The sequence below is a fragment of the Odocoileus virginianus genome, chromosome 20, assembly GCF_023699985.2.
Source record: "Odocoileus virginianus isolate 20LAN1187 ecotype Illinois chromosome 20, Ovbor_1.2, whole genome shotgun sequence".
NCBI lineage: Eukaryota > Metazoa > Chordata > Mammalia > Artiodactyla > Cervidae > Odocoileus > Odocoileus virginianus.
In genome coordinates this window covers 24,707,795-24,731,167 of record NC_069693.1, presented here as the reverse complement: position 1 = coordinate 24,731,167, position 23,373 = coordinate 24,707,795, and the positions used below count along the sequence as shown (strand labels likewise).

Below are 23,373 nucleotides of genomic sequence, written 5' to 3'. Positions count from 1 at the left end.
GCAGACCACCAGAGAAGTCCCAGGAATGGTTTTTAATTTCTTCTTTTGAGTCCAGTGTTGGACTCTGATACTAGCAGTCTGTTCCCAGTCACATTAGGAATAGTGGGTTCACTCACTTTTGTGCAGTTGGAAGTTGCTCTCCTACTTTTTTGTGAGAGAGAAGGCAAAAACCAAGGCTTAGAAAAGATTTGTGTATGATGTTATTTTTTTTTTTAATGACAGCAGTCATACATGGTTCATCCAAAAGATTAGCAAATGTGTCTTGGGTTCACCTTGTGCCTGTCTGTCCAGACTGAGAAGTAGAACCCAAGGGGGATGTGACAGTCTCTGACGCAGCAGGTTATAAGTGAACTGACAGACTACATGGAATCTTTTCTGCATTTTATTGGCTTTGCTTTATCCCCAAAATTATCTTGACAGTTGTTGTGGGGTTTTTTGGTGCTATGGGTGCAGTTAAACGAGCCCAGTTTCCTTCCCAGAGCTGGTTCCACAGACACTACTCCTTTTAACAAATCAGAGGTTCCATATGAGGAGCAAATGAAAAGAACATTTATATAAAAATGACTTAGATCCAGGTAATAATTATTCCTTTGTAAACTTTGAAAAAGAGCTGGGGAGAGCCCTTTGAAGACTGAAATTAAGGAGTATCACCCCTTCCTGGGAGCATAACGCCACTGCCAGTTGAACAAGGCAGGAGTTCTGTCAGTCATCCACTACTGGCCTGGGCTTAGGTGTTTACCTATTGATAATATTAATAAAAGGCATTTAATAGGAATTCAGCATTTTGGGACATTGTTTATGATGTCCTGGAGACAGAGGCATAGAGGGGTTTTAAAGTATGTTGTATCCCCCACAGACACTTCCCTCTGACTCACTCTTAGACATTCTTCTTGATGTTGCCCCATTTCAATCTTAGAGAAAAAATCCTCTGAGGCCCTGTATCAGTTTCTTAGGGCAACCATAACAAGTACCTCAAATGGGGTGGCTTAAAACAACAAAACTTTACTGCCTTGAGACTCCCCAGGGTGGTGCAGTGGTCGGGACTCTGTGCTTCCACTGCAGGGGGTCATGGGTTTGATCCCTAGTGAGAAAACTAGAATCCCACATGCCACATGACACAGCCAAAAAAATATAAAATGAAATTATTTTAAAATAATATAATGAAGTAAAATACTTACTGTCCTGTAGTTCTGGAGGCCAGAAGTGTAAAATCAAGGTGGACTGTGCTCTCTCCGAGGTCAATTGGGAAATTCTTCCTTGCTTCTCCTCAGCCTCCAGTGGTTTGCCAGCAATCCTGCGTGTTTACTGGCTTGACACTGCTTTATTCCAGTCTCTGCCTCTGTGGTGGTCTACATGCTCCCTCTATGTCATTACATGGCTTTCTTCTTATAAGGACACCAGTCATTTTTGGGTCAGAAGCCCACCCTGCTCCAGTATGACCTTATCTTAACTAATCGTATCACTCCCAGTCTGTTTCCAAATAATGTGGGGTCACATTCTGAGGTACTGGGCGTCAGGACCCAAACACAGGGGGACTGGAAGACAAAGTCTGACTCATCAGAGGCCCTCAGGACCCCATAGTCCTTTCTGTCTTGTGCTCATGCTTCTCCACTTGTTCATTATTGTTGCATCTTGAGTAAAGCCTGTTCTGTGTGGAGTGTCTCAATATCAAAGACAACAATGGTGAGGATTATAGTGGGGATGATGTTGTTATTATCATTACCACCATAACCACCACTAATGTCTGATCCATAGATTTGCTGGGTTGTTGAATGACTAGTGAAAACCCACCAAAGATAATTTTATATTCAATCCAAATGAATAGGAAATTTCTTTCATGGCTGGAACTTTAGAACCTTATACCTTCTATCATGTCAGCCCCTCACCCTCAGTCATCTCAGATTTTGCAGTTGAGCCTTTCAACTCTGCACGCATCTCATAATTGCATATATCACCTCATTCCTCCTCGTAATTAGTACCAACTTGACTGGGAAAATGCACAAGAGCCTAGAAGCTTTGTAGTTATTGAACTGAAAGGACTTATATGTTTGGATTTGATTTAACCTCCAACACTGTTGTTTTCCCCCTTTCTTGCCTACCACAAGGAAGCAGTGGATATAGCACCACAAAATAAGAATCATGCTGTCTGCTCTCATAAAGCAGGCACTGAGCTAGTACATTGCTGTATTGTCTCACTTGATTCCCTCAGGACCTCTGAGGGGTAGGTGTTGTTACCCCCATTTTACAGATAGCTAAAGGAAGCCCTTCAGAGGTTAAACAAGCCACTCAAGCTCACACAGCTAGTATTGAGTGGTAGAGGTTTAAGCCCTGGCTGCTTTTCTGTAAGGCCCGTGCTCTAGCCTGCTTTACTGTTCTGAACCTTATGCTGCTTACTTTTTTAAAAACAAAGAGTGGATAAAGATTATTTTTTAATGCAAAGAATTACACCAGTAATATGTGAAAATATACAATAAGCAGTCACTGATTTAATTTCCCATGCTGAGAATGTTTAAAGCAATGTTGCGGTTTATTGAGTGGAGACTTGGTACCAAGTTTCATTTCCTGTTTAGCCATATACTTTCTCTGTAAATAGCAAGTTCTCATCCCTTCCCTCTAGCAAGGTGTTGCCAAGAAACTGTGATGACTTTCTTTACTTCCTAAGACCCAGTCAGACCAGAAGCACAACTTTTCAAATGTTCATTCCCACACATTAAAAATTAAATGTTTAGTCAGTAATGAATGCTTGTTTTTCCAAGGATCTCTACCATCTCTCAAGATTTCTACATAGGATAGTGATTCAGAAGTCATGCCTCGAAACCCCTGAGTTAAAGAAAGGGTTTGCAGCTAGATAACCCTGGAGATTGTCAGGGGCATTTTTCAGTGGTGTATTTGTCCCAGGCTCTGAGCCAGGGTCCGAGAGAGCCGCTGGAAAGTTGTCAGGAGAGTAGGACCAGGCTGGAGACAGACCCAGCCAGAGGGAAGCTGGTGAATAGAAGAGAGGCAAGGCCAGGTCCAGGCAGACAAAGACACTTATGCAAGGCCACTGCTGCTGACCCAAAGGAAGGTAAAATGACCATGCTCTGTCCATCAATAGCACAGTAGCCCTGTCTCCCCTCACCTTGTAGGTTTTTCTGACATAATTTCTAAAATTGAGATATAACTGATGTAACTCATATCTGTAAAATTAAAGTCTACAGTTCAAGGTTTTTAGTATATTCATTAAGTTGTGCAAACATCACCACCATTTAATCCAGAGCATTTCATTACTCCCAAAAAGAAGCTTTGTACTCATTAGCAGTTATTCCCCCATGACCCCCTCCAACCCATGGCAACCACTACTGCCTATGGATTTCTACTATGGATAGCCTACTTTCTGCCTATGGATTTGCCTTTTCTAGATACTTCATATAAAAAAGAACCATAATATGCAACCTTGTGTTGCTCCTTTCACTTAGAATAATGTGGTCAAGATCATCCATATGATGATCTTGTACCCATATGATGATCATGTATCCGGATTTCATTACTTTTTATTGCTGAATAATATTCCACTCTGTGGATCTAGCATATCTGTTTACCCATTCATTCATTCATTGATGGACATTTGGGTTATTTCCACTTTTCGGCTATTTTAAATAATGTTGCTATGAGCATTTGTGTACAGGATTTTGTGCAACATGTGTTTTCAGTTTTCTTGGGTGTACACCTAGGAGTGGAGTTGCTGGGTTGTGTGGTGCTCTGTGTTCAGCTTTCTGAGGAACTGCCAGACTGCTCTCCAGCTGCACCGTTTTTTATTTCTACCAGCAGCACGAGGTGTGCTGCTCCACAATTCTCAAATGTTCCACATTCTCATTAGCTCTTGTCTGTCATTTACCAGATTTATAGCCATCCTGCTGGGTGTAAAGTGGTGTACTTTATTTATTTTAGATTTTATTGTAGTTGATTTACAATGTTAAGTTAGTTTCTGATATACAGCACAGTGATTCAGTTACATGTATTCTTTTTCATTGTAGGTTATTACATGATACTGAATATTAGTTCCCTGTGCTATACAGTAGGACCTTATTGTTTATCTGTTTTGTATAGAGTAGTTTGTATTTGCAAATCCCAAACTCCTCATTTATCCTTCATCCCCTTTGTCCATTTTGGCAACCATATGTTTGTTTTCTGTATCTGTGAGTGTTTAAGTTCACTTGTATTTTAGATCCCACATGTTAAGTGGTATCATATGATACTTGTCTTTCTCTGTCTGGCTTATTGCACTTAATATAATCTCTGGGTCTATCTGTGTTGCTGCAAGTGGCATTACTTCATTCTTTTTATAGTTGTGTAGTATTCCATTGTATATATGTGACCGTATCTTCTTTATTCATTTATCTGTTGATGGACATTTAGATTGCTTCTGTGTCTTGGCTATTGTAAATAGTGCTGCAATGAACATACATCTTTTCGAATTATGGTTTTGCCCAGGTATATGCCCATAAATGGGATTACTGGATCATATGGCAACTTTATTTTTAGTTTTTCAGGAACTTCCATACTGTTATCCACAGTGGCTGTACCAGTTTACATTCCCATCAGCAGTTTAGGAGGGTTCCCTTTTCTCCACACCCTTTCTAGCATTTATTGTTTGTGGAGTTTTTAATGATGGCCATTCTGACTGGTATGTATTTTTTTAACTTAGTAATTTTTATTTGATTCCTCTGATAATTAACATTGTCGAGCATCTTTTCCTATTCCTATTGGCCATCTGTGTGTCTTCTTTGAAGAAATATCTATTTACATTTTCTCCCTATTTTTTGAGTGGGTTATTTGTCTTTTTGTTATTGAGTTGCATGAGCTATTTGTATATTTGGGAAATAAAGCTCTTGTTGGTTCCATTGTTTGCAAATATTTTCTCCCTTTCTGTAGGTTGTTTTCTTTTTGTTTATGGTTTCCTTTGCTATTCAAAAGCTTATTAGTTTGATTAGTGCTCATTTGTTGTTGTTTAAGTTTTTTGCTTTTTTTTCTATTGCCTTAGAAGACTGACATAAGAAATATATGCATTGCTCTTCCCCATTCTCCTTATACAACCACAATACAGTTTTTACTGTATAGCATTTAGTGTTTATATTATTATGACTATAACTATTATCTGTAGCTCAGCCATGTAATATGATTATGTGATTTATGTCAGATTTATTATTTATATTCTCTTTCAAGGGTTTTGTGGTGTCATGTCTTATATTTGCCGTTAAGTCATTTTGAATTTATTTTTGTGTTGGTGTTAAGAAGTGTTCTGACTTGCATGCCACTATCCTGCTTTCCCAGCATTACTTGTCAAGGAGACTGTCTTTTCTCCACTGTATACCCTGCCTCCTTGTCAAAGATTAATTGACCATAGGATTTGGGTTTATTTCTAGGCTGTATTATATTCCATTGATCCATATGTCTGTTTTTATGCCAATACCATGCTGTTTTGATTACTGTAGCTTTGCAGTAATGTCTGAAGTCTGGAAGGATTTTGCCTCCATCTTTGTTCTTTTTCCTTAGAATTGCTTTGGCAATTCTGGGTCTCTAGGATTCCATATAAATTTTAAGGTTATTTATTCTAGTTCTACGAAAAATGTGGGTAATTTGATATGGATCACATTAAATCTGTAGATTGCTTTGGGTATTATGATCATTTTAACAATATTAACATTTAGAATCCAAGAGCAGGGATTATCTTTCTGAATCATTTTCAGTTTCCTTTTTCAGTGTTTTACAAAGTTCTCAGCATATAAGTCTTTCACCTCCTTTGTCTGGTTTATTCCCAAGTATTTTTTTTTCAATACTATATTAGAGGGGAGTGATTTTTACTTTCCTTTTCTGATATTTCACTATTAGTATAATGAAATGCAACAGGTTTCTGTATATTAATCTTGTATCCTGCTGATTAGTTCAGTTCAGTCGCTCAGTCGTGTCCAACTCTTGCCGACCCCATGAATGGCAGCATGCCAGGCCTCCCTGTCCATCACAAACTCCCAGAGTTTACGCAAACTCATGTCCATCAAGTCGGTGATGCCATCCAGCCATCTGTTGTCCCCTTCTCCTCCTGCCCCCAATCCCTCCCAGCATCAGGGTCTTTTCCAATGAGTCAAGTCTTCGCATGAGGTGGCCAAAGTATTGGAGTTTCAGCTTCAGCATCAGTCCTTCCAGTGAACACCCAGGACTGATCTCCTTTAGGATGGACTGGTTGAATCTCCTTGCAGTCCAAGGGACTCTCGAGTCTTCTCCATTACACCACAGTTCAAGAGCATCAATTCTTCGGCGCTCAGCCTTCTTCACAGTCTAACTCTCACATCCATACATGACCACTGGAAAAACCACAGCCTTGACTAGATGGACCTTTGTTGGCAAAGTAATGTCTCTGCTTTTTAATATGCTGTCTGGGTTGGTCATAACTTTCTTTCCAAGGAGTAAGCATCTTTTAATTTCATGGCTGTAATCACCATCTGCAGTGATTTTGGAGCTCAAAAAAATAAAGTCTGACACTGTTTCCACTGTTTCCCCGTCTATTTGCCATGAAGTGATGGGACCAGATGCCATGATCTTAGTTTTCTGAATGTTGAGCTTTAAGCCAACCTTTTCACTCTCCGCTTTCACTTTCATCAAGAGGTTTTTTAGTTCCTCTTCACTTTTTGCCATAAGGGTGGTATCATCTGCATATCTGAGGTTATTGATATTTCTCCCGGCAATCTTGATTCCAGCTTGTGCTTCCTCCAGCCCAGCATTTCTCATGATGTACTCTGCATATAAGAAGTTAAATAAGCAGGGTGACAATATACAGCCTTGACATACTCCTTTTCCTGTTTGGAACCAGTCTGTTCCATGTCCAGTTCTAACTGTTGCTTCCTGACCTGCATACAGGTTTCTCAAGAGTCAGGTCAGGTGATCTGGTATTCCCATCTCCTTCAGAATTTTCCACAGTTTATTGTGATCCACACAGTCGAAGGCTTTGGCATAGTCAATAAAGCAGAAATAGATGTTTTTCTGGAACTCTCTTGCTTTTTCAATGATCCAGCTGATGTTGGCAATAGAGGGAAACAACAGAATGGGAAAGACTAGAGATCTCTTCAAGAAAATTAGAGATACCAAGGGAATATTTCATGCACAGATGGGTTCGATAAAGTACAGAAATGGTATGGACCTAACAAAAGCAGAGGATATTAAGAAGAGGTGGCAAGAATCACAGAAGAACTGTACAAAAAAGGTCTTCATGACCCAGATAATTATGATGGTGTGATCACTCACCTAGAGCCAGACATCCTGGAATGTGAAGTCAAGTGGGCCTTAGGAAGCATCACTATGAACAAAGCTAGTGGAGGTGATGGAATTCCAGTTGAGCTATTTCAAATCCTAAAAGATGATGCTGTGAAAGTGCTGCACTCAATATGCCAGCAAATTTCGAAAACTCAGCAGTGGCCACAGGACTGGAAAAGGTCAGTTTTCATTCCAATCCCAAAGAAAGGCAATGCCAAAGAATGCTCAAACTACCGCACAATTGCACTCATCTCACATGCTGGTAAAGTAATGCTCAAAATTCTCCAAGCCAGGCTTCAGCAACACGTGAACCGTGAACTTCAGATGTTCAAGTTGGTTTTAGAAAAGGCAGAGGAACCAGAGATCCTACTAATGAGATGCTTTTTAAAATGTTTACTCTTACATTTCTAAGTAGCATGCTTATACTCTTATTTCTTGATTTTTTTCAGTTCATTTAATGACTTCTGACTAGATCTAATATGTACAAGTGAGATGTAGTCATTATGTTCCTCAGGTATAAAAAAGCTGGCCTGCAGTGAGAAGGAATGAAACAGCAGAGTATATGTGGCTTAGACTTAGAGCATGAACTCTAAGACTAGAATGTCTAAGATTGAGTCCCCTTGGTTTCCTCATCTATAAAATGGGGATAATAATAGTACCATTTTATAGGGTTGCTGTGAGAATTAAATGAACTTCTTTATATAAAGTATTTAGAATGTATAGGCTCTAAAAAGCCAATATGTATTAGTTATTGTTAGTGTGCCCCCCACAAATATATGCATTCCTCTTCCCCATTCTCCCTATACAACTTTTACTGTACAGCATTTAATGTTTATATTATTCTGACTATAACCGTTATCCATAGCTGAGCCATGTAATATGATTATATTTCCTTTCTTATATGAGTTTCAGCTTTCTCTGAGGTTGATAAATGTCTCAGGTTTATAGTTGTTCCTTTTCTATAAATCTATGATCAGTTCATCCCCAATCTCTGCTAAACGTTTATAAATCTCTTAAAAGTTTCAAATACATCAAGTACTCTAATGTCTTCACATGACTCCTACAACCCTTCATCCTCTTGCTCTTCTCCGGACCCATTACTTTCTCAACCTGTTGCAAGATTTAAGAATAGAACACTTAAAAGCTCATGATGCTCTGTGTGCATGGGCAATACTTATGAACAGGTGGACTTTATAGGAGGGTGATCTGGCCAATTCATTGGGAGATTCCGACTTATTTTGAAGTCTTATCTTTGAGTCTGGTTAGAGAAGAACTGTCTTGTCTCCTTCCTAGAGGATGTGAGCCTGGCTGCCAGGGTTCTGAAAGACAGGTGGAGGGAAGAGGATGGCAGTCTCACCATTCAGCGTGCGGACTTTCACATTATTGTTGTTTTCAGCATAGCAACCTCATCCTTATCTTTATCTGACGTCCATCTATCCAGAGTCTCTCTAATTGGACCTCAGGAGGATAACACTCCAGATTTCTGCTGTGGCTGGGGAGGGCAGTCACCTGGGTGCAGAGTGGGAGGCATAGGGGACCTAGTCCTACTCATACACACTTCTGACCAGGGCTTCTGTTCATCTCCATGTTAAGAAGTATAGTGCATCAACTCCTGAAGTTTTTTGCGTTTCTGTGGTACATTAGACTTGCTTCTGGGCTTCTTAGATTTAAGAATCAATTTGCCATCCAAACCAGGACACTTCTGAGAGGACACTATTAATAATTATAGCATCACAGTAGATGTAATCTGTACTAACCTGGGCAAATCAGGACCATGACCCTAGGATTCATCCAGTTGCTTTCGAGCATCTGAACTTTTGTTGCCGTGGCCTTGTTAGTTCTTTTTGTTCTGACAGCAGCATGACCACTGATGGTAGCCCAGTGTGGCATCTTACATCTAACACTGAGATATTCTCTCTCTGGCCTCAAAGGCAAAAATTTCAGGGGAGAAACATAATGTGCCCGCCAAGACCGGACACCCATCCCAGGTCAGCCAGCGTGCCTGGGCCAAGTGGGACGTGTGGGGTTGCTGATTTGTATAAAATGAGGTTCAGCCTCCCCCATAGCCATTTGTGAGAGAAGAGGCTGGAGCCAGTGCCTGGGAGTAGGGGATAGTCCCGTAGATTTCCTCAACAGTAACTTGGCCAAATCAATATGACATAAGTGATGGATTTAAGAAGTAAAACTGAAAAAATTGGGACTCAGTACCGTACTGTTTCTGCTAAAATATAAGTGTACAACTTTTTCTAGTGATAACATAAGTGACAGTTTGGAAGACCTAACATTTAAAGACTGCTCCCTTTCTGCCTCTTCTGCATACTCATTTACATAGATTTACATATGTTAGAACCTGAGTTGTCTTCCTCTTCTACATCAGACTTAAGCTGTTTTATTTTCTGTAGGATAGCTTTATCCCTACCCTTCCTAATCTGATCTAAAATCACTAAGAAGATAGTCATTTAAGCACAGAATTTTGAAATCTTCGTGGTAGAAAAGTCCTTAGAGACTATTTCATTTACAATTCACAAAAAATTTCACTTTGCTTATTAACTCCATGAGTTGCTCCTTCAACATGAGGTGTCCATGGTCAAATAACTTTGGAAAATGCTGTGTACTGCTGTATACTCCCCTCCTGGAGATTCTGTGTACATTTGCCTGTTAAGGGGTTTGAGAAGTCCTGCGACAAATAAAACTACCAGCTTCCTCAGCTCCTCAGCCATTTACCAAGGAACCCTGTTTTCATTATAAGCATGCCAAGTAGTAATGTTCCATGGGACATACTTTGGAAAATAATCCAACCATCCTGTTTTATGAATGAAGAAATGAAGTTCATGAAGAGACTGTGGTTACGATTTTCCAAAGGTAATGCCAGGAAGGATTAGCACTGTTTCCAGTTATTCTTGGGGGCTTATGTTGGTCAAGGGCTTGTGAGAATATAGTATCTCCCCCTCTTCCTCTTGTGTAATTCTCTCACCCACTTGAACAAGGTTCACCTTTTTATCCACAGTGTCTTAGGTCATGTCATGAAAGTGAATTGGAGTACAAGATAACCATCATATGTGGAAACATCAATGTCAGTTCCCTTTCTCTAGATCAGAACCAACATACTTTGATTACAACAAATTATTTTAACAAATATTTTAGAGTTCCCCTTTTTATCCTCCTGAAATGAAATGTATAGCTCCTTAACCTATCTATATTTAAAAATCAATGTAATATTCAACTATAATATAAAGAAGGAATAAAAGAATAGTATTTTATAATAACATATTTTAATATAGAAATATCTAGGCCAACTCTAAAGATACAATGAACTGTTCAGTTCCTCTTCTATGTAGAACCATCATGAATGTAAGAGCTACAAATACAAATCAATAATAAATTTCTTATACCAGCTACTGAGAAGTAAGTTGAGTAGCCTGATTTTCCAAACTGGTAAACTGCTCTCTGTAAAATTCCAAACAAATAAAAATATTAGCTTCTCTCAATTTGTATAGTACTTGCATTCTTAAAAAATTCAGTGTATCATACAACCTAGTGAAAATATTTTTATTGGGCATTTATTATATGGGAGCACATACATTTAAGTGCTTTAAATTCATTCATTTAATTTTCATAATGATCCCACTTAGGTATGATTAATATCCCCATTTTATACATGGGGAAACTAAGACAGGGAAGATAAGTAACTTGTTCAGCAACTATTTAATAGTAAGTTACAGCCCAGTCAATGAACCCAGGCAGTGCAGCTCCCGAACTTGTCCTCACAGGTTCTGTGACTGTCATCTGAAGGACTCAGAAACTGAGTCACTTGGGCATTTTCTACACAGAATACAGCTAATGGAAGGCAGCTTCGGATCCTGGAAACCAAAAGGAAAACAGACCAGAGTCTCTCTTTAGTGTTGGTTTACTGTCTACCGTGGAGAATGACAGAGAGAGAGAGCAGAGTGTTGGGACCAGCCTCGGACCCAGATGCCCTACTCCTGGGACCTGCCAGAGTGAACTGTTCAGAGAGCAGAGACAGGAAACAGCCCAGGCTTCATTTTTATTCTTCCTCATGTTCCTGTAGCCCTTGCCAAAAGCATAGGCCAGCCATGGACTATGCCATCTAGCAACTTCTCATAATGGACCCAGAACTGAAAAGGAAGGGAGCTGAAAAAAACTGAAAGAGGTACAGTACCTCTGGGGCTGCAGGCTGGGAAATGAGAGGCTTGGGACTTCCCTCCTGCCCTGCAGCCTGATTGAGAATCTGCTCTTCCTCTAAGAGTGATTGTGCTAATAATCAGATAGGCCTCTGGGTTGCAAAACCCACTTATCTTTGCTCCATCCTCTGAAAGGGCGAGGTTCTGACTAAGGGTAGTCTCTTTGGAGTAACTTAAAATAACAGTTTGGATTAATGCTCTGGGGTCTGTTCCAGCTCATTGCTCATCACCCCACAGTGTGTTTGCTCTTAGCAAATCTGCTCCAAACAAATTGTGTGTTCTCTGAGGTTTAGTATTTAATGATGTAACTAACGTGTACTAAGGGTCTACTATATGCCAGGCAAAGCACTGAGCTCTTTTTTTTTTTTTTTTTTTTTTTGTGACTGTGTCAGGTCTTAGTTGTGAAATGTGGGCTTAGTTGCTCTGTGGCATGTGGGATCTTAGTTCCCTGACCAGGGATTGAACCTGCATTCCCTGGATTGGAAGGTGATTCTTAATCACTGGACCACCAGGGGAATCCCAAGCACTGAGTTCTTCACATGCTTTATCTCATTGAACCCTGACAACCTTGTGAGATAATTACACTCATAACCCTATTTATAGGTAAGAAAATTGAAGTCAGGAAAGTTTACATTTAGGTGCCCAGGTCAGACAGAAGAGAGCTGAGTCAAACCCAGGATGCTTCATTGCCAGCTTGTTTGTTCTGAAGGAACTAAGAAGAATAGGCCTGGGATTATACTTGAGGAAGAGGTAAACTGTTACAAGTGTACTGGGACAGACCTGGATTCCTAGGACTTCTTTCCTTCACCACGGGACTTCTACTGTTTTAATTCTCCTGATTAGTAGATGTTCAGTTACTCAGTGTGGTAAGAGAGCAGCCAAAGAGATCTTTCTGAAATGCAAATCTAAAGACCTGTCCTCAACTAACATTTTTTCAAAGGTTCCCTGTGGTCCCTAAGATAAATGCCAGGCTTATTAGCATGATGGGCAGGTCCTTTATAATCTGGACCCCCTCTGGGCTTTATAATTCTCTCCTATACTCCCCCCCACCCCAACCAGGAGCCCTGAGAACTTTGCACCAGCCCCACATAGTCAGCGTACTATTTCTTGCCTCCAGCGTATTGGTCCATACTGTTTCTTGTGCCTCAGATGCCTTCTCCTGCCCCAACCTGTCCATCTGATAAACTTGTATTCATCCTTTAGAACTCTAAATGTTAAATGTTCTGGTCTTTGTAAAATGCCTATCCTGATTTCTCAGGCAAATTTAGTCCTCCTTTCTCCAGGCTCTATAGTAGTTTATGTATCAGCTCAGGACCACCGTAGATATTGCACTTCTTTGTTCACCTCTGTTGTCAACAGGACGCAGCCCCTGAACACACCGATCATATATATATATATATATATATATTTTTTTTTTTTTTTTTTTTTTTTTAATGAAAATGCGGTAAAGGCTCTTCTCTGGTGGCCCAGGGGCTAAGAGTCTGTGCTTCAAATGCAGGGTCCTGGTCAGGGAACTAGATCTCACATGCCACAACTAAAGACTAAAGATCCCACATGTCGCAGCAAAGATCGAAAATGCCACAACTGAGACCCAGTGCAACAAATAAATAAGTAATTTTAAAAATGTAATAAATATACATGACACACATAGCACATCAGTAGCATTAAGTACGTTCACGTTTTTGTGCTACAACCACTGGCATCCCTCTGCAGGACTCTTCGTCTCATAAAACGTAAACCCTGTACCTGTTAAATACTAACTCTCCCACTCCTTCAGCCCCTCCCAACCCAGGGATCGAACCCAGGATCTTCCCAACCCAGGGATCAAACCAAGATCTCCTGCATTGCGGGCAGATTCTTTACCAGCTGAGCCACCAGGGAAGCCCAAGAATACTGGAGTGGGGAGCCTGTCCCTTCTGCAGGAGATCTTCCCAGCACCAGGGAAGATCGAACCGGGGTCTCCTGCATTGCAGGCGGATTCTTTACCAACTGAACTACCAGGGAAGCCCACCCTTCAGCCCCAAGCAATCTCTGTCTTTGTGACTCTGACTACTTTTCCACTCACTCTTATATTCCCCAAATCTGGCACATTGCTTTGCACAGAATAGCACTTAATAAATGTCTGTTGAGAGAGTGCATGAAATCTTTTGTCTAAGATGCATGGAGCAATACATGTCTTAAATTTCTTTGAACCCGCCTTTGCAACAAATATACTGCTTAGGTCTTAAACTGGAAATTCTGGGGCTTCCTAACTTTTCCAGTGTTCACCTTTCCCCAGATCAGAAGCTGCCCAAATAGGTGTACTCGTTAGGAGGGAGCTTTGCCTTCCTTACTCAGAAACGCCTACAGTTTTCATTGCAGTTGGGTTGTAGACATGCTGTCCCCAGATCAGCTGGGAGGAGTCCTGAGGCACGGTGACAGAATACCGACAAGCAACCAGAACTGGCTGCATTTCAAAACTTGGCTTCACACACTCACACACACACAAGTGTGTGTGAGTGTGTGTATGTGTGTGTACGTTGCTGTCAAAATTGTAGCATATGTATTTTCCTTAATTTCTCCCATCTGAGCAGAGGTTTTTTGCCATAATTACAGCTAATCTAGTAATGGAGGCAGCTGCATGCATTTTTGGGGAGCCTATAACTTTCTCTGTCTTCAGAGTTGCACTCAAAGAATAAAAAAGAATTGTATTCCAATGTACATGTTTAAGAACAAATTTTTAAAATATTTCAGGGAAAAAAGATGCAGTATTAATTTGTGGATCAAAATGTTTTTGACCCAGTCCCCTCGCTAGAAAATGCAAAATCTAGTAGTTGATAGTTAAGAAAATTCTATAAAGTGCAACAGGTTATGTCTTGATCACATCACCCTTGCTCTTGGCACTTAGATTTTTCATGGCCAAAGTTGTCATAGTGAGCCTTCTTTGGAAACCATGACATGTCTCTTACGGAAATAGCAACCCACTCCTGGGAAATGGATTGCCTGGGAAAATTTCATGGGGTGCCTGGGAAATCCCGTGGACAAAGGAACCTGGCAGCCTGCTCCTTGGAGTTACAAAGAAGTTGGACTGACTTAGTGACTAAACAACAACAGCAACACCCAGTATTTTTGCCTAACATGTTGCATCGCTATATCCTGGCTGCTCATTAGAGTCACCTGGAGAGCATAAAAAGAAATTTTAAAAAAAAATTCTTTTAAGCCTTTAACCTCATACCCCTAATATTCTGATTCTTAGGTGTGAAGTGGGGGCCCACACATTTTAATAGTTCTCCAGGGGATTGTAATGTGCAGCAGAGGTAGAGAATCACTGTTAGAATGGTGGTGTTGCTCAGAGGCAGAGTCTGGGCTGTGTAGCAATACTTAAGCTTTTGTGGGCAGGTTGCTTTTTCTTCTCTAGTCTATGCCATGTATATATGAACACATACTACCAACCCCGCCAGGACTTCAGTGACTGTGGTTTTCTCTGGCCTTTTGGTGTAACTCTCTAACCTTTTCTTCCTGAGGCATCTTGCACAGAGCACTGAATTCCACTAGTGTGTGTGCATGCGTGCTCAGTCGCCCAGTCGTGTCTGACTCTTGCTACCCCATGGACTGTAGCCCACCAGGCTCCTCTATCCTTGGAATTTTCCAGGCAAGAATACTGGAGTGGGTTGCCATTTCCTCCTCCAAGGGATTTCCCAACCCGGGGATTGAACCCATGTCTTCTGCGTTGACAGATGGATTCTTTACCTCTGAGCCATCTAGGAAGCCTGAATTCCACTAGGCAGACCCTCTAGGTAGGGGTTCCCAACCTCCAGAATCTAATGCCTGATGACCTGAGGTGGAGCTGCTGTAGTAATAATAGAGGTAAAATGCACAATAAACATAGTGCACTTGAATCATCCTGAAACCGTCCCCCAACACCCCAGTCCATGGAAAAACTGTCTTCCACGAAGCTGGTCCCTGGTGCCAAGACGGTTGAGGACTGCTACCTTAAGGAGAGTGGCCTGCGCTTCCCTGACGGCCAGTCATGCTGGACAGGAGGCTGTGTGAGCCACAGGAGCCTGGGGTGCTGTGCGATGCCCTAAGCTAAGCCGTGCCCCAGAGGAAGCCTGCCGCCTGCAGTCAGCCAGGAACCCAGCTGCCGTTCCTCCTCCACCCTAGCCAGACCTCATCCAAATCAGCTACTGTGAAAGTGCAGGAAAAGGTCAGATTCTCTCCAGGGCATCCGCCTGTGTGTTGGATTTTCTAGTAAGAGCAGGGTTTGTAGTGAGACCTGATGGATGCAGGTTTGAATTCTAGCTGTGTCCTTGAGCAAATCACTAAACCTCTTTACATCCCCTTTCCCTATTTTGTCAACTGGGCCTCATAACACCTACCTCATAGGATTAAATGAGATAATGCGCATGAATGGCTTAACAGTGACTGAGGCTAGTAAACACTCAGTGAATGGTAGTAGTGAGCCTTCACAGGCGCTGTCTAATCCCACGTGGGAGGCATGAGTGTAGAAAGGGAGCAGGCTGGTGCTCCCTCGGCAGGGTGTCTGCATGGGAAGCTTCGAGGGCCAAGGAAAATGAAGCCCCTTTCCCCCAGATGCAGTAATTGAGTACAGTTTGAAAGATGGGATTGTAATCCCCTTCCACAGACAAAGCGCCCTATCTCCTCTCCTGTGAGCAGCAGCCTGCTGCCTCTGCGCATCCTCCGGCCATTTTTTCCTGCCTTCTTTGTTCTATTTCCGTGCCTGTGGGGATGTAGGAAAACTGCTGCCTTCCTCAGGTTGCTATTTAAAGACATTCTGAGAGATGCTGCCACCGCTGGTCCTAGCGCCACGTCAGCGGCTGCTCCAGTCCCTGCCACAGCGAGTGAACAGCCCCAGTGCCTACTTTTTGTTTAGGATCCCTGAACTGTTACCTCTCCCAGGGATTCACCATAAAGCCCATTTTAGTCTTTGCCCCTCAACTGCCCAGCCTGTCTGTATCCCTGTAGCATTTTGAGCACATCACTAGTTACAAATTTCCCCTTATTTTTCAATGAAAATCACACCTGATACCCCCTCACCCCCTTCCCACCATCTCCACCTTGCACTTGAGATTCCCTTCTTATTTAATAGCCAGACACAACCCAGAAAGGATAAAAATGCCATTTATCTCTAGGCCTAGCAGAGAAAAATACTTTAAGAATAAAAGGTTTTGAAAAACTCAGTAACCTCCAGCATTAATAAGAATGCCGCCCTGAACTTCAGCATGTTTGAGATGATCTGTCAGGCACAAATAGAATCTCTCAGCCATTAGTAATCTTGTCTTTCTCTGCTGACCCACCCAGCGCTTTTCAATGAAGTGTCTCAAAAGCCAGGTCTTTCTGTTTGAATTGGGCCTGATTTCTTTTTCATAGAGCCATCAAAGTGAAGTTTTAGGTTTTATCAGTAAAGCATTTATCCTTCTTTGGACCGAACTTCCTCAGTGAGGTTCAGGTTGTCTGCCTCTGTCCTGCTTCCCCACTTTATTTTGTTTCCTGCCCATTATCTGAGGGAGGCCTCGGAGCTGGGCTGCTCTCTGCTTGACCAGAAGAGCCCTTGCTGGTACTCTAAGCTCTGTGCAGGGTACGTACTGTGTTCCCGACCACCAGAGCCTGAGGCTGGCCCCGATCCCGTGCTCAGGCTGCGTCAGACCCGTTCCCCCCTCTTACCGCCCTCCCCTTGTTTCCGGACTCTCCTCCATTTATTCAGCTGCTTCTTTGGCTCCTGCTCTCTATTTTTCATCTTCAGAGCTGAGCCTTTCCCCTTATTTTCTTAGCCCCTGGGTGGTAAATCCAATTACCTCAATGTCAGAGTAATAGTACCACTGATATTTTGAATTATTGATCACCACACTGTGATAGCAAAGTACCCTCAGCTGCATTATCTCTTTTGCTCTCACAGTAAACTTGTAAGGTAGGCAATATATGTACTTATGTTCCCCACTCTGTAGTAGTGAAAGTAATAACCACTTGGAGCGGCAGGATAATCTAGTGGTTAATAAAGAACATTGACTCAGATCCAGACAGCCGGGGTGTGAATCTTGACTCCTGCTATCACCAGCTGTGTGGACAAATTGGAGATGATAGTACCTCTCTCGTGGTGTTGTGAGGATTCAATGAGTTACTAGAGATAAATTGCCTGGAACCACATTTGGCACATAATAGATACTATGTGGAGATTAGTTGTTGTTATCACATGTTCATTCATTCTTACGTTCGTTAAAAATTATTACCTGCCAGGCTCTGCTTGAGGTCTCAGTGATGCAAGAGCAGTAAGGTGGACACAGTCTGGCCTCAGAGAGGTCGCAGTAGTTTTTAAAATTTTATTTGGCTGAGCTTGGTCTTAGTTGGATAGCACGTAGGATCTTCAGTCTTCGTTGCAACATGCAGAAACTTTAGTTGCGGCAAGTGGACTCTAGTTCCCTGACTGTGGATGGAACCTGGGCTGCCTGCATTGGGAGCTCAGAGTCTTAGTCACTGGATCACCAGGGAAGTCCCGAGATCACAGCGTTAGCGCCACCTGTGCAGCCGCCTCCACCTGCAAATCCTTGCGCTTGGATCATTACAGATAGTCATTCTCGCAGCAGCTTTAAAAGGAGGCAGTGTTATTCCCATCCCGAGAGGAAATCTTTGATGTTCCAGAAGCCCAAGTGGTTTGCAGGATTCCCCAGCTGGTAATTGGGGTGCCAGGATTCACTTCACCCAGTCCACCTGCCAGCAGACCATTAGGTTCGACTCTGCACATCTGTCTCCCCCAAACAGTGGTGAGCTCCTGAGGGTTGGAGCCGGCCCTCAGCACACAGCTCGCTGACCTCAGTCTCCTGCACACAGTTCGGGAAATCTTGGCCAGCTTGTGCTCTGTTGTTGATGCTTGACTATGTCCCTTAACTAGTCTCTTCTGATCTCACTCACTTCCCGTAGTGAGGGGAGTGACACTGGGCTGACATTGGTTTTTGGTTTTAATTTATTTGGCCGCACCAGGTCTTAGTTGCATCATGTGGGATCTTTAATCTTAGTTTTGGCATGCAGAATCTTTAGTTGTGGCATTCAAACCCTTAATTGTGGCAAGTGGGTTCTAGTTCCTTCACCAGCGGTCGACCCTGGGCCCCCTGCATTGGGAGCGTGCAGTCTTAGTCACTGGACAGCAAGGAAGTCCCCATGCGTCGGTTTTAACGTGGAAGCAAGGGGTCAAGATGAGGATTCTCAAAGGTTGGCCAGACTTCCTCATGCCACACCTGATGCTTATTTCAGTCTGTCTTTAAACAGAACTAGTTGGATCCTGGGGTCTCCTCCTCTTCTGGGCCCCAGTCAGAGAATTTTTTTGTTTGCCAGGTCAGTATCCAGCCACCAACTCCAGTTCACTTGTTTCTCATGTCAGCTCCTTCCTTTTATTTCAATATCTGAATTCCCTGTTCTTTCTCTGCCTTTGTCTTTGTGCCCAGCACTTATTTCTTAACCACAAAAGGAATCACAATTCTTCTAGCTCTATAGAAGACTGAATTTCTAAATACAGTTAGTGTGTGCTAGCATTTAACTTTTTAATCCTTTCATATTTAGTAATCCATTTTTGCCTTAAGTATTACAAAAATGTAGGTGGAAAGTCCTCTAGATCACGCTTTCTGGAATTCTTATTTCTGTAAATGTCTCATCTATGACCATTTGTATGTCTTACTGATCTCACATAATAATACAAAAGAATAGCAATTTCACTTCCTTTAGTTTCATTTGTAAAATCACCTAGAAAGGTGACTTTGAAAATAATTTTAAAATGTAAATGAATACTAATTGCTAAATGTATTTACTCATGGAGTTTATGTTAGAGAGGTAGTTTGACTAGAGACGTTTTTTTCCTTCCTCTGTTTCCCAGATATTCTGGGTTGTGTTTATATTGTCTTTATAATCAAATATATAAATAAGCTTAGGAATTACACTGCAGAGAGCTATTCGCCATGTATTTCTTCTTTTGATCTTAACACAGAGATACAACCACCACTCTGGGCGTGTTTGGGGTCAAGCTCATTGAAAGAGTCAAGCAGTTTCCCTGGTTTTCCATTGAAAAGGCACCTGTGCGCCCAAGGCAGTCTTTTGCTCACACAGCCCCTTTTCGGTGGGTCATGCCTCATCTGGCTTTTCTAAGCCCTGTCTAACCTGAAAGCTGCCTGTGTCCCTGAAGCGTCCGCTTTGTGCACTCCAGGGAACTGGCCCCTGGAAGGCAAGGGTGGAGGGGGAGGAGAGGAAGTGTGTGTGTAGCACCCACACTCTAAATTCTTTTCTTAAAAGCACCTGAACCCCATCCGTTTCCAAAGAGCTTTTAGACTAGGAATCTGGGTACTTCTTGAAGCCATCCCTGGCCCACCCCACTCGCACCCTCCACCACCTCTCCCTAAAGTCCTAGGGCCTTGCTGCGTGGGGGGATGAAGAGCAGGTGTGTTGAACTCTTAATGAGAGGTTTCCTCTGTGGGATTGCCTATATCCTGCCCACCACAGAGGCTCCTGTGAGTAACTTTACCTTTGAACTCTCCTTGTATTCAGCCCCTGATCCATGGGATTTGGTGACAATCCCTGGCTGGCGGAAAGCTTTGATCCTCGGGGAGTCCAGAGGAAGTCCTGTAATGTGTGGGATCCTCAGCTCTATAGGGACTGGGGAGAAGTCTCAGGGCGGGTTGCTAAGACAGACCCATTAATTAAGGAGTCTTTTTCCTAACACTCAGTTACCTAAAAAAGGAGATCCGGTAACTGATAACAAGGGACTCAGCACCCCTGAAGTATGAAGTGGTGTTTGCACAAGCATTATTGTTGTTTTAAGGACACAGCAGTGCCAAGAGAAAATTCCTACCCACACCGGGAAAGAAAAAGCACCTTATCAACCAGAATGCCTTAGAACTCTCCTTTTTAACAAAGAAAAGCTCATCTTACTTTGTTCTTGTCTTCTTTTTTTAAAATTGGAATACAATTGCTTTACAGTGTTGTTTTAGTTTTCTGCTGTATAGTGAAGTAAATCATCCATGTGCATACATATATGCCCTCCCTCTTGGACTTCCCTCCCACTCTCCCCATCCCACCCCTCTAGGTCATGACACAGCAATGAGCTGAGCTCCCTGTGCTGTATACCACAGCTTCCCACTAGCTATCTGTTTTACACATGGTGGTGTATATATGTCAATCCAAATCTCCCGTTAGGAGGCTCTAGCAAAAAGTCTCTAAGGTTGTTTCTGGCTAGGTGAAAGAAGAAGAAAAAGAGATTACCTTACAATAAACAATGGGAGCACTAGAATCTCTGTGTAAGAGACACTGGGCTATAATCCATTGAAGAGAGTGTTGGGAGACAGGCATGTTAGTTTGCTTAGACTTTGCATTTATTTGAGGTGGTTTGAGGGTGAGGGGGGACAGACAGTAAAACTTCCCCTGGCCACTCTGTGGTGCCACCCATTGGCTACAAATAAAAGTCAGAGCGAAGGCCTTTTCACATGGCAGGGAGATGTTCCTCCTCACCTCCATAGGCAGAAATAACTTCCTTTGCTTCCGTGGAGTCACGTACACTTATCTCTTAGATTGAGGATCATACTGGTGTTCGTGTCTGCCTCCCTGCTGGGCTTTAGCTGCCGGAGGGTAGGGCTTGTACATTATTCACCTTTTATCACCAGCACACTGCCTGGACACGAAGTAGGCCCTCAACAACGATTATTGAATGAGTGAGTAAGCATGAGGCAGTCACTGTGGGGAGTCATCCTCTTTCCAGAATCGTTTCTCCTTTTCACACTGGCAGCCTTGGGGAAGGAGAAAACTAGGTTATGAAAGGGCAGCAGGTGATAGTTCCAGAGTCAGACACCTGCGCGTCATGACCCAGCAGCTCTGGAGAACGTCAGGAGACAACTGCACAGCAGAGGTGGTGTGGCATCTTTGTGGACTTTGCCTGTAGGATTCAGGCATTTAATGCTGAGACATCGGGCAAGGAGCAGAGAGAGTTGTCTGTAGGGCCAAGTGCATAATATGTGGGGCCCAGTGCAAAATGAAAATGCAGGGTCACTTGTTTAAAAAAAAAAAAAAAAACAAGGAGAAAGTACTGTTCAGGGTTTTTAAATATCAAGTTGTTTTCCTTTCTTTCACAGTCTCTGTCCTATGACTTGTCAAGGGGTTTATTATTTGCTGTTAACACTGTTCTAAGTTGAGAACCTTTCGTGTGTTAGACCATTAGCATTGATTTTACTGATCATCTTTATATTGTATGATGCCAATTTCAGATGTTTAACTCATTTAAACCCACACATGTTTAACTTATATGTGGGATCACCAAAATTATACAATTTGTATTCTGTAGCTGGTACATGCATATGTATTTCCTTCCGAGCAGAACAGTGGAAAATCTGCACAAAATTAACTGTTTTTATTTCACATCTTGATACATGCTCATCTTACCAACACCCTTTATCTTCAGTTTACTGATGGATAAGGAAAAGGTGAAAGAACAAGAACTGTGGGCTGTCCTGTTTCCTTCTCTGTCATCATTTTCAGCATAAATGGCTGGCTAACACGGAGAATCCATGCAGAGGATATGATGGGTTCCTTCCTCATCCATGTTTCTTGGAAAGTCATCGCCTGCTTACTATGTTTGAAGCAAGTGGTGGTTTCGACAGAAGTGTGGCCTCTCCAGGCTTTCAGTGCCTTTACTTTTCAGTCATGAATGTAACAGAGACCCTCCCTGGTAGAGGCTTCAGGACTAGCTGAACTCCCACATGTAGGTGCATCAGAGCAGAGCTCATGGGGCACTGGCAGGAATGGGGGAAACACGTATGGGGCAGGTCTCCTCTGCTCACTGTCAGATTCCTGTGTCCTTTTGAACTTCACTTATAAAATACAAGCTCACAGATGCAGTTATTAAGTGTCACGTTGCAGCAGCAGACCATTAAACCAAGCATGGGGCCCTCTTGATCATGGGACCCTGTGTGGCTGCACAGGTCACACACCTGTGAGTCAGGCCTGGTTTCATGACACTGTTTCAGTGAATGTTCTTAGAATTTTTAGCTTTTACCAAGTGACAGACTAGCCAGGAATAGCATGCATGTGTGCCTTCTCTCACTTATAAATATTTTTTAGATACTTGCCATGTGCCAGTCACTCTATGAGGCATTGAGACTACACCAGAGTGTACAAGGCAAGACATGGCATCAGCATCAGTAGTGTGAGCTAGTGAGGAAAATATATTTTTAGTTACACAGTGAGTATTTAAATTGCAATTGTGAGAGAGGCTACAGACGCAACTCTAAAAGGCTTAGCTAGGTGGGAGCTAGGATGTGGCATTTCAGGCTGAGGGTGAGGAGGACTTGTAGGTGAAAAAAGAGCAAAAGTGGTCTCCCAGGCTGAGGGAACAACATAAGCAAAGGCCTTGAGCTGGGGAGGGGCTTTGCTCAGACAAGGAAAGAAGAAGGCCTACACAGCTGGAGCCCAGGGACAAGAGGGAGACCAGCAGGTGGCCTGGGGAGCTGGTTTTGTGTCCCCCACCCCCCTACCTAACTCCTTCCATGCTGTTCATGCTGTTCGAGAATATCAAATGATGGGAGGGGCTCTGTCTCTATTCTTTTTTTTTTTTTCTATTAATTTATTTATTTGACTGCCCCAGATCCTCAGTTGCAGCGTAAGAATCTTTTTTTTTTAGTTGCAGTATGTGGGATCTTTAGTTGAGGCATGCGAACTCTTAATTGGAGCATAAGGGAGCTTATTTGGAGCATAAGGGAGCTTAGTTGGAGCATAATCCCCTGACCAGGGATTGAACTCAGGCCCCCTGCGTTGGAAGCATGGAGTCTTACCATTGGACCACCAGGGAAGTCTCTCATCTTCTGTTCTTTAGCAAGTTCAAGATGTGTGATGCTACGTGCTTAGTGTACTTGTGTAGAAT

General features: G+C 42.5%; 1 protein-coding gene across 2 annotated transcripts in view; it reads left to right on the top strand.

The window, feature by feature from the left end:
- The window catches only part of TANGO6 (transport and golgi organization 6 homolog), a 181,068-nt gene that overhangs the window by 154,706 nt on the left and 2,989 nt on the right, over window positions 1-23,373 (top strand). The gene's annotated exons all lie outside the window — the stretch shown is intronic.